We start from the raw sequence: 12,129 nt of genomic DNA, 5'->3' as shown, positions 1-12,129 counted from the left end.
TAATGCTAACTGGCTCCTGTGACATCCAGTAAAATCCTTCAACGTCTGAGCGGGATTGTGTGTGTGTGTGTGTGTGTGTGTGTGTGTGTCATTGATGGTGAAAGAGAGTTAGAGATGCCTCTTGTAAATGAGAGATGACAGTGTGAGACATGACAGCTCCCTCTCAGTTTTATCCGATTCATATTTTTTATGGGCAAACAGGCTTATGAATAATGCAATGGCAGGTTAAATGATGTCACAGATGCAGAATAAGCTCAGTGTTTGTTATTGATATGCATGTGCTGCTTCCGTGAACGTGGGTGTGTTTACTGTGAGGGGAAGTGAGTGCATGAAGCCTCCTGCTATTTTGTGGGCTATGAAACTGGGAGACGTGCACGCCTCTGTTGGATAGTGAGATCGAGATGATTTAAAGAGACGAGTTAGTGGCGTCTCAGTAGATAGATAGTTAGCGAACCCAAGATCTGGGTGAAAACAATATTGGCAGCTTCCGTTCCCCCACTCACAATCTGCTGTGTATTTACCGAGTTGAAGGCCAGGCTGCCTGCGCATGCTTCCAGGTTCAAAACGTTGTTATGTGGGATAGCTTCAGCTTTTCTTTGTGGAAAATGAATATAGATTAAGGTCTACTCAGGGCGAGATGGAATGTCATCTGACCTTCTAGACTGCCGACTCATTCTTATACAATAGACTTTTTAAACAGCTTGTGAATGTGTCTATCGACTTTCACTGTGAAGCCCATGTAGCCTGATTGGATCTTGCACCACACCATCTGGGACCAGAACAATAGATATTCTGCGTAAGTGGTCATGATTAATTCTCAGAAGGTCACAGCAGATGTCCAGCAGAGCTACACCTCTGGACGTGAGGTGTTAGCGTTGCAGACCTTTCAAAGGCCTTCACAGACACAGTCAAATTATTGGTGGTTTGAATCGCTCTCCCGGGCTGCTGTTGAGAACACATTAGGAATCAGCCTCAGATTTCATGTTTCATTTTTGAAATTGCATGCCCGTGGGAGCCTGGCCAGGGACCAGCAGACATGAAGTCAGTAGATGAACTTTGCTCTCAATATGATAGATGGAGATGATGAGTTTGCATTTGTCATTAGCTATTTGATCCTGATTCATAAAAAAAAAAGAACACGTCTACCTTAATTTTTACAAAACTCATATATATACTCTCTCTATATACAAAACTGTGCATCCAATTCACTGCAGTTGCCAGCTGAAAAATTTACACTAGTGGCTGTAAATCAACAAAAACATTTTATCCTATTCGAACACATTATGATTACAGGGGCAGATTATCAGTTAACTATTTCCCCACGATTGATGGAACTTTGATTGGAATTTTCTGGAAATCCATGTTTTCAGTGTTATATTGTAGGGTGTGCTATTAAGCATCTTCTGAAATTTTACAGATCTAAATATTATCTCAGGATCTAAATATTTATACACATGTAAGCTATTGCAATCTTCCAACATTCAACAGCACTTAAATCAAATCTGCATAACATTACTGAATCCACGAAGATGAACTGTGCAAGATGGGTGGGTCTCGATGTGCGTGATTTACTTCATCTATAATCGTCATTCTGAATCCGATTGGGACCTATCTTTGATAATTAAACTTACATTTGAGCGTTGATAAACAACAAGGATGTTTCACGTACGTTGATACAAGAAGCACAGGAGAGATCCAAATGCAGGTAAAAGGTTTTATTGAGGGGCAATCCAAAAGAGTAAACAGTCCAGGCAGGGTCAAAACCAGAAAATACAAAAACAAAAACAATAACACATGGGAAGAGTAACCTCTGGAAAGTATCATACATACGACAAGGACTCCGTGACAAAGACTTAGACAGACAGGGTATTTATACACAGAAGGATAATGGGGAAACAGGAGACAGGTGGGGGAACAATCAATTAACTAAAACAAGGAGGACGGTGACCAAAAAGGGAACAGGAAGTGATAAGATGACAGACACCATGGGAACGGAAGACACCTAGTGGACACCCAGGGAACACGACCCAGACACTGTGACAGAACCCCCCCTCTACAGAGCGGCTTCCGGACGCTCCACGATGGACAACACAGAGACCAGGAGGGAGGCGGACAGGCGGAGGCTGAGGGGGAGGGATGGAGGGCCAGACTAACAGAGGGGAACAGAGACAGGAGTAAAGACACAAGACACAAAACAAAAAACAAACAGTAACATGAAGCCACCACAGGGCGGAGCAGAAGACCACCATATCTGTGTGGTCAGAGCGGAAGCCCCCCAGGGCGGAGCAGAAGACCACCACGCCCCTGTGGTCGATGCCGGAGTCCAACAGGGCGGAGCAGGTCGGTGACTGGCCCTGACTCTGGAGGGTCGTCGGTGACTGGCCCTGACTCTGGAGGGTCGTCGGTGACTGACCCTGACTCTGGAGGGTCGTCGGTGACTGACCCTGACTCTGGAGGGTCGTCGGTGACTGGCCCTGACTCTGGAGGGTCCACAAACACCTGACTCGACTCTGGAGGGTCCGCTGGCACCTCATTCGACTCTGGAGGGTCCGCTGGCACCTGACTCGACTCTGGAGGGTCCGCTGGCACCTGACTCGACTCTGGAGGGTCCGCTGGCACCTGACTCGTAGAGACGTGCTTGTAGAGACGTGAGACGCTTTGGCTTCGGGCACCACCTCTGGAATGGCCTCGAGCACCACCTCGGTAACGGCCTCGGGCACCGCATCGGGAACGGCCTCGAGCACCGCCTCGGCCTCCGGAACAGCATCGGGCACCGCCCCGGCCTCCGGAACAGCATCGGGCACCGCCTCAGGGACAGCGGCGGCCTGCTCGGGAACGTCCTTCTGGATGGCAGCAGCCCGCTCGGGAATGTCCTCTGTGCTTTGAGAAACGGTAGACGCCTGTCTCCTCCTCCTCCGCTCTCTATGATGGTGAGTCGGTGGCACCTTGATGGAAGACTCAGGCATTGAGTCAGCCATCTTGTCTGGCAACACAGGTGTAGATTCGGCCATCCTGTGCAGTGGTGCCGGGCTGGCGGCCATCTTGTGCTGTGGCGCTGGGCTGGCGGCCATCTTGTGCTGTGGCGCTGGGCTGGCGGCCATCTTGTGCTGTGGCGCTGGGCTGGTGGCCATCTTGTGCTGAGGCGCTGGGCTGGCGGCCATCTTGTGCTGAGGCGCTGGCTCAGCAGCCATGACGTGAACCGTCTTGGGAACCTCTAGGATCTTTGCTAGCCTCTCGAAGTAATCGAGAAAGGTGTCAGTGGCCATCTTGGGCGTTGGTGCTGAGCTGGCAGCCATCTTGCACTGTGGGGTGAAGCTGACGTCCATCTTGCTTCGTGGTGCGGGGTTGGTGGCCATGCACTGCAGCGGCGCTGGGTTGGCGGCCATCATGGGCAGTGTCGCTGACTTTCCCCTTCTGCCCTGGTGAGACGGCGGCTCTGGTCCCTCCAACGTAAGCCCCGAGTCGAAGGGGGGCCATGGTGGAGAGCGATGCTGAGCTTCCTCTCGACCTCCCCTGGTCCAACGAAATACGACCAGGCGGGTTCCCTCAAAGCGATCGCTTCTCTCCCGCTCTGTGGCTGGGGAGGAAGTGTTAACAGACATAGCGCTGGATCTCTGCATGACGGAGTCCTTCTGTCACGTTTGGTGATACAGAAAACACGGGAGAGATCCAAATGCGGGTGTGAGATTTTATTAAGGGCAAATCCAAAAGAGTAAACAGTCCAGGCAGGAATAACACACAGGAAGAGCAGACTCTGGAAAGTATCATACATACGACAAGGACTCCATGACAAAGACTCAGACAGACCGGGTATTTATACACAGAAGGATAATGGGGAAACAGGAGACAGGTGGGGGAACAATCAATTAACTAAAACAAGGAGGAAGGTGACCAAATAAGGGAACAGGAAGTGATAAGATGACAGACACCGTGGGAACGGAGGACACCTAGTGGACACCCAGGGAACACAACCCAGACACTGTGACAGTATAAAGCTAATTATTTTTTCTTTTTTTTTAAAGCAGGAATTTCTTCTTTCTTTTGATAAATTGTATGTTCAAATAATAATTCTTACAAAAAAATATTCTGAGTGCCATGGATTTTTTTGTGAAAATGAGCAAAAATTCTGGTGCTGGCTTGCATAGTTTAGTAGCATTTAATGCTTGCATTGCATAACTATGTCCAAATGTGTGGTTTGGTATGTTATCTTTGAACCCGAAAGAGCAAGAGCAAACTTTTAGCGTCATGCACCAGATATTTCATTTACAAACTGCCATCATATATACAATAAAATGAATTACAATACAATTTATTTATATAGAGACAATTATAAAATACAATTATAAAACACAATAAAACACAAACTTTAAACATTGGTGAAGGACAAATTCATAAAACAATAAATCAAGGGATATTAAACGCCAAAGAAAATAAATAGGTCTTAAGAGTGGACTTAAAAACAGACAAGGTAGGGTTAGTTCTTAACTTAACTGGCAGCAAATAAAGTGAGATTAAAACAGGTGTAATAGTCATAACATATTTATGCTTTCCAGTAAGGACAGGACAGGTGCACCAACATACAAAGAATTGCAGTAGTCAAGCCGATATGTTACAAATGTGTGCATATAGCTATTTGAACTTTCTTTAAAGATAGAAACAACTTCAATTTTCTGAAACCTGTTTTACTGTATGGTGACAGAGATGTAGTTCGAAATCATGTACACATTGTTCATTGGGACCAAACTCTCATTGAGGCACGAAAAATGTGTTGCAAGCCAAAGTTTCAGTTCCTCTAAACTATCCAATGTAGGCTTATTGGCAAGCTTATTACAACGTTTTGAAAGGATATACATTTGGGTGTCATCTGCATATAGATGGGATGAGACCCCATATTTGTTAAAGATAATCCATAGGGGAAGGATACAGTATAAAGGGAGAACAGTACTGGACCAATAATCGATCCCTATGGGACACCAGATCTTAAGTGTATCTCAGAGGAGGAATGATGCCCAACACTGACAACATACCTCGTCATACTGTGCCCCATAAACCAACACATGCTTCAAGACGAGATATAAGAATATCATCGCTGACCAGATCAAAGGCAGAGCTAAGATTTAACAGAACCAGACCCATAAACTGGCCAGAGTCCGTAATCAACCGTAAACATGACATCATTTAAAACCCTTAAGAGGGCTGACTCCTTGCTGTGGCAAGATTTAAAACCAGTCTGAAATTATTTGTAAAAAGAATTGTGAGGAAAATAAGATTTAAAACAACCACTGTAGTAAGATTCCTATTCATCTGTCATTTAGCCCCACTAAGGATATTTAAAATTGAAAGTTTTGCGAAACATGCAAGAAGTATCTTGCAGATATATCAGCACAGGCATGTTATCTCCATTAATTCTGGGTTGGATTTTTAATCACATTTTATTTCCAAACTGCCACCATACCACAGCTAGCTTATTAATACATTGTCAGAATCACATAATCTTTTTTGGATAAAACTGAACATGCTTTAATGCCAGTCACTGGAAACATGAAAGAAGCAACTTAATATAATTTTGTAGAAATGTTGCCACAGGCACGTTTTCCAAATGTGCATTAATTACAGTTATTGATACTGCGATGCCTCTGACCTCCTTGTCCTCCAGCAATAAGGGTTAAAGGTCACATGTAGCTAATGAAAGGGACGTTGAACTAATGGATGGCTTCACCACAGAAATTTCTCACACGCTTTACACCCCTCAGCTACACTTGACCTTTAACCCTTTATTTGCGAGGCGTGAGAAGCTCAGAAGAATCAGGGTGCCAGTAACTAATAACAGACACTAATAACAACTCTCTCCATCTGTCATACTGAGTGCATGCTCAGCATTCTCATCTCCATCCCTGGCAGGGTTCTCACGGAAAATTGGGAAACAACAGGGAATTTTGAAATGGCTTGGAAAGTATGGAAATGAATCATAATCTTAAAAAAAAAAAAAAAAAAAAGAACATTTATAGAAAATAGTCAAATGATGATTTATACAGTTTACAAGATTATAAAGCAGCTTTAAGTAAATAGCATTAATAATAATAGTTTTAATGTTCTTTAATTATGAAAGAAATACAATTTTAGCTCTAAAATAGGCAATGGTGTTATTATTCAGCTCAGTTTAGTTCGGTGTGGATTCAATTTAGTTCAATGTTTTGGTCAATGTTAAGATTAAAATAATAATCATATATATATATATATTATTATTATTATTTTTTTTTTAATATTTACATTTTTTTATTGTCTGTCTCTATAAAATAATTTTTAAATACCCATATCCAGTAATCATGACTGAACAATTCATGGAAAAGTCTTGGAAGTTCATTAGTGTGTGTGTCGGGAACCCTGCGCTGGACAATTAGCTGCTAAGCTCTCATAATACCTTCCCCCACCCCCCACCCCCCATCATGGCAACAAGTTTGGTAATCATGGTCAACCTTTCAAAAAGCCGCCTTCTTAATTAGTGGAATTAGCACAATTAGTAAGAGACATGGGCATCAAGAGGACATTCTTTTCTTCATAATGAAGCCTTTGGCTTACTGCGATGGTTTGTCTTGTTTATTAAGAGCTCAATAAGACTCTGGTGTGGATGTGTGGGTGTATGGCGAGCTGATTAAGTTCACTCAGTGGAGGTAAGATGCTGTCTGTGTTATTTTAGTCATGTCTGAGGTCTCAGATACAGTCGCCGTTCGGGATGCAAACAGCTGACGCTGCGATTGGGCGGAACTCCATTTAGAAGAGCTGTCTGGAGCCGGAGATTGGAGTGACCACAGACCGAAGAGAGACAGCACTTAGTAGAGTTTGCTAACCCAAAAGCCAAGCTCTCTTGCTTCTCATCCTGCACTTGTCAGGACTAAATAAATTGTCATTTTTCCATCAGCTTTATGTGTGTGCGCTTGCGTGTGTCAGTATTGATTGTGTTTGCTCAACACCTCACGGTCCTCAAGCAATATTCTCTTCCCATCAGCCAATGAGAGTGCAGGCGAAGAACAATTCAGAGACTTTTTGACCTCCCTGACCCTTGTAAATCCTCTGTGGTGGCCTAGGTGTTATATTTCTTGTTTGTTTGGTCATGTCAAAGCCCTCTGTGCTGACGGCCCTCACAAGTTTGTTCACACTCAGGCAGGAGGATTAGAGAGGCCGGCATTGTTAACATCATTTCCTACACGAGTCCATGAGTTATAAAATGTGCTGGTGTCTGTATTCTGGCAAAAGAGATCGACTGATGAACAGAATGTAAGTGAAATAGTGAGAAAATTCATACGACAAGTGTCAGGCAGTGTTTTAGTGGATATAGTAGCAGACAACAGAGGAAACTCTCCAGATGATTCGATGTTTATCCCTCGCACAATGACTAAACCGGAGATTAGTCCTTAAATGCTAAGCTCTGGGTTTCTACAGCTATTATTTTTCAGCGAATTCGTCACAGAGATTGTGATATTGTGTTCACGAGGATTATAAATATGCAGCTGTCACAGCCGTAAACACATATGTGCCAACGTGTTGGGTGGTGCCACTCATGCGAGCGATGCTAGTTCAGCTCGTGTCGTTTCATGATTCATGAGTTATAATGCTTGATTCCCTCCATCATGCTCTGTTTATTCCTTACTATCTGCGAATCCCAAAATTAAAAGTAGACTTTTTGAAAATAATCAGTGTAATCATGTAATGAGAACTGGAGGTGTAAATGTGCCAAGCTGCAATGAAAGCAATGGAATAACAATAGGAAAATTTTTATTTTTGGTTATTTTTTAATTGTTACATTATTTTCATGACAATTTAGACACCCCCCCCCCACACACACACACAAATTCCATGTTTTCCATTTAACATTTTCAAGGTTCAGAATTCATAAAACAAACAATTTAAGTTATTAAATGTGTTTTATATTTTCAGAAATTCAGAGTATTTTTTTCTAATTTCTTTGTTCTTTTATCAAAAACTGTTGTAAATCAAATGAATGCATATTATTTTAGCAAATTTAATTAAGCTTTCAAATGTAATAAAATAAATATTTTGAACTAAACAATTCATTTTATGCTACAATAGAGATTTACTGTTTTAATTTAAACATGGACAAAAAAGTATACTGTCTGATATTCCATTTAAAATAACGTTTTAATAATTTGTATTAATAATAATAATAATAATCTGAGAATTACATTCTACTGTATAATAGTAATATATTTCTGTGATAATTACTGAACTTTATCAGTTTTTCAGAGTAATTGTGGATTAATTTCAATTGATCTTTTTGTTGCACTGTCTTTAATGAATTCTGATTCAAATATTATTTTATTTAAACAATAATATAACAGTATTAAAGTAAACTATTGTATACATTTATCATAGAAAACACACACACACACACACACACACACACATATATCTATAGTGAAGTGCAAAAAAAAAAAAAAGATTCACTTAATATACGTATATAAGTAGCCACTGTGTATGGTAATGTGATTCATCAGTTGCTATAGTGTGCATTTGTGTGTGTGTGTGTGTTGCTTAAACAGTTGTTAAGGAAACCCAATTCTCCTCATTCTACACACCCCTCCTCCTCGTGCACAGGACTTCCCTTGGAGTGATAGATTAGTCTCATCTCCCTCCATGGTGTCTTGGTTTACTGTCACACTTTCCAGTTCCACCCCCAGACTTCTCCAGTGACCTTTACTTCCTTAACGAGGAGAAAACATGAGGTGTTAACTTATCAAACATTCATTTAACTGTCATCTTATCCACAGTACAACTGAGGAAGGGCAAAGCTGGTGCAGGTTTATTATCAAGGAGGAATGATCATCTCTGATTGCCACACTATCTTACAATAACTACATATGAGTGAAGGAATAGTGTTTGATGCATTGTAATAGCTCAATTGTAATTAAACTGGATGGTTTGGTTTGTTGGATTAATAGTATTGGCTAATATTTGTGACTATAGTACATTGTGGTGAATAATAAGGAGATGTCAACTATAATGTAAACTTGCAACTTGGTGCAAGTTTAACACCAACCATTCAAAATGCAACCAGTGATTGGCAGACAATTCACATGCAATACGCATTGTTTGCTTCACACATAAGTGATTTTTACACATTGTTTTGTCTCTCTAACAATGTCTTTTAGAGTACAAAATTAGATGTTAAGAACTATAACACTTTATTTTAAGGTGACAGTTATACACGTTACATGTACTCCCTATCTCAAATTTATTTTAATTTATTACATTCATTATTAACAGATTTTAAGTGATTTAATTGATTTTAAATTAAAATGTTATTTATTGTCTCTTTGGAATGTGCAGAACCTCTAAAGCCCCTTTCACACTGCACGTCGGACCCGCAATATTTCCGGAACATTGCCGGATCGCCTTCTGTGTGAAAGCAACCACGTCCCGGGATTGATTACCGCATTGAGCCCGGGTCGGGGACCTAGTAACATTGCGGGGTTCGACCCGGGAAGAGTGCTGTGTGAACAAAAGCCAGATCTAATTCCGTGTCGAAGTGATGACGCGCGTTATCGCGCGACTCTTTTACCGGCTGTTTTGAAGGAAGATCAATGTTCGCGACGAAAACATATGTGCAAACTGTAATGAAGCAGAGATCAGTTAGTTCCTCACTTTCCGCACTGACGCCGAGACCGTTTGCTTGCCTCAGTGAAAGTATAACGTGCCTCGCATTTTCGACTCGTACATTACACGTCACGCGCTGATGTCACGTGTCGTTACGGGATCTTCAAGGGTTGTGTGTGAAAGCACGCACATATCCCGGGTCATCACTGGCAGTGTGAAAGTGCCAAATCTAGCGAACAGGGAACAATTGCAGGAACACTTTACCCCTGTATTTGCCGGACTGGCAGTGTGAAAGGGGCTTAAGAGGATTATATTTATTGGATGCATAGCATTTATTACCTAATGTGTTGTGTTCAGTCATTATTATTATTAATATTATTATGGGTTATGAAAATAATTTAAGATAAGAGGAAAAACTATGCACTTATTATACACGTTTATACAATATTATTATACAAGATTACTGTTCAAGATTATTGTAGATTTTTCACATTAAAATTTTACATGCCATTCAATTTCTTTGCAATTATTTCTGAAATTTCCTAGCAATCTCTGAGCGAAAATCTAATGTAAGTAATCCTACACCATTTTTTTTCAGAGCTTTCGCAAATAGAGCGCAAATATTTCTTAGCGAAATGCAAGTTTTCAAATTTCTTTGGGCAAATGCAAAAGCACTGCCTTTTCTTTTCTTTTTGTCAGTTTCACCTCATGTTTTTCTTCACCGTATCCCCTTAGGGGCTACGGTGTAGCCCCTAATAGTTATACTTTCACTTCTTGTCACCATGCTGTTTTCACTGTGAAACTGTGAATGTTCAACCTTGAATCCACATAAATCGCTCCTCCGTGATGCAATTTGCAGCACTTTCCACGTGGAGGTCAAAGGATTTGTTGATCAGAGTGTCACATGAAGGGGTCTATAGATGAGCATACACTAATGGGCTGCAAAATAAAACTAGAAACATTTTGATTCCATATCATGTCCAATTAGTTCTTTTGAGATATCAAATATCTTTGAACCTTACAATGTAAGTTCACAGGAAGTGTTTAGATCATTGAAACAGTAATTCTCTTAGTGATACTGAGCAGATTGTAGAGATGATGTGATCCATTAAGAGACTCTCCAGCTTGTCCACTGAGATAAGAGCTTCTAATGAGAGCCTAGATATCTGAATGACAAAACAAGCCGATTCATTGTCTGATAAGAATGCTTGATTGTACTCGTCTGCGAGCGCATGCGTGCTGCAGGATCAGGTTGCTGGCTGGTGGAGAGGCGAAGTTTCCCAGACTCCCGCATTCCTGCGCAACCCATCTTTTGTCATGCAGCAACAGTTATTTGGAAGGTGACACCCTTCCCCCCTCTTTCTCCTAAAGTCTATGCCAGTCATCTTTCAATAAAGGAAGAGAGGGTGGAATGGAGGAGGAGTGAGAGTGAATGAGCCAGAGGAGGTCAGGGCATTTAGTAAATCAGGTGTAGCTGAGGTTCAAAGACGGGTTGAAGGTTCTTTCTTCATGGCAAAGTCAGCGGCGCTAGATTAACTTTAAAAGCAATTAGAATATCATTTAGAGCGTAAAGAGAGATTTTGAGAATGACAGAGCAAAAGAGAGAGGCTGAGAGGTGGCTTTGATCCAAACGTGAGACGCAAACCTGTCGTGGCATGCTTGCAGGGAGGTGGAGGGAAAGAGGGAGGAGTTTTTTCCCTCCTTCCCTCTCAGAAACACATGAACTGACACAGGTAGAGCAGTTCAACATTTGCCACCAGCGATTCATATGAGGCGTAAATCTGATGCATTTCGGGCGCTGTAACTTCATTCAGCTGTCAGACCGTCGTCAAAGCGCACTGGACAGAAGAAGAGAAAGAGAGAGAGAGTGAGCGAGGGAGAAGAAGAGACAGCCTTGGCGCTGAGCAGAGGTGAAGATAAGTGTGTTCTTTCTCCCCCTTCAGCTCTCTGAATGCAGGCTTTGTGTATGTGGCTCCTTTTTCTTACTCTGTTTTTCTCCCTGGTGATATGAGTCTGTCTTCTGTTGTAGTGTGAAGTATTGTCCCACTGTTTCTTCTTTTGCTCCACTGTGTAAAAGTTACTGTGTTTTTGTGGAGAAGTGATACTTGGGCTTTACAACACTTTACAGCAGTGTGTGTGTGTGTGCGTGTGTGTGTGTGTGTGTGTGTGTGTATGTGTGTGTTTGTGTGTGTGTGTGTTTGCTGTCTAATGGGTGTGTGGTGTTTGTTGAGGTGAGGTCCTTTGTGTGTCTGAGGGGGTTGGGTTACTTTAGGTCAGGGACAGCATTATTAGATAAATCTTAAAAATAATATATATATATATATATATATATATATATATATATATATATATATATATATATATATAAACACACACACACACACTCAGCCTTGGTGAGCATTAGAGACATGAAAAAAAAAAATCTAATTAAATCTTAATTATTCCAAACTTTTTCACCGGAAAACATATATTCAGGTTAGTCTGTAGTAATTTGCAAATTGCTTTATTTTATTATTT

At 41.5% G+C, this 12,129-nt stretch overlaps 1 protein-coding gene across 5 annotated transcripts in view; it reads left to right on the top strand.

The window, feature by feature from the left end:
- The window catches only part of LOC113118664 (LARGE xylosyl- and glucuronyltransferase 2-like), a 61,275-nt gene that overhangs the window by 23,265 nt on the left and 25,881 nt on the right, over nt 1-12,129 (top strand). Inside the window, exon 1 of one of the 5 annotated variants that reach the window (XM_026288014.1) lies at nt 11,307-11,522. The exons of the other annotated variants lie outside the window; for them this stretch is intronic. The gene's annotated coding sequence lies outside the window, so the exon portion shown is untranslated. Of the gene's footprint in view, nt 1-11,306; nt 11,523-12,129 lie in introns of those variants that run through there. 5 annotated transcript variants of the gene reach the window in all.

The sequence above is a fragment of the Carassius auratus genome, chromosome 18 (genome assembly GCF_003368295.1).
Source record: "Carassius auratus strain Wakin chromosome 18, ASM336829v1, whole genome shotgun sequence".
Lineage (NCBI taxonomy): Eukaryota > Metazoa > Chordata > Actinopteri > Cypriniformes > Cyprinidae > Carassius > Carassius auratus.
The sequence above is the reverse complement of the archived record's forward strand: the minus strand, read 5'-3'. Positions and strand labels throughout refer to the sequence as shown.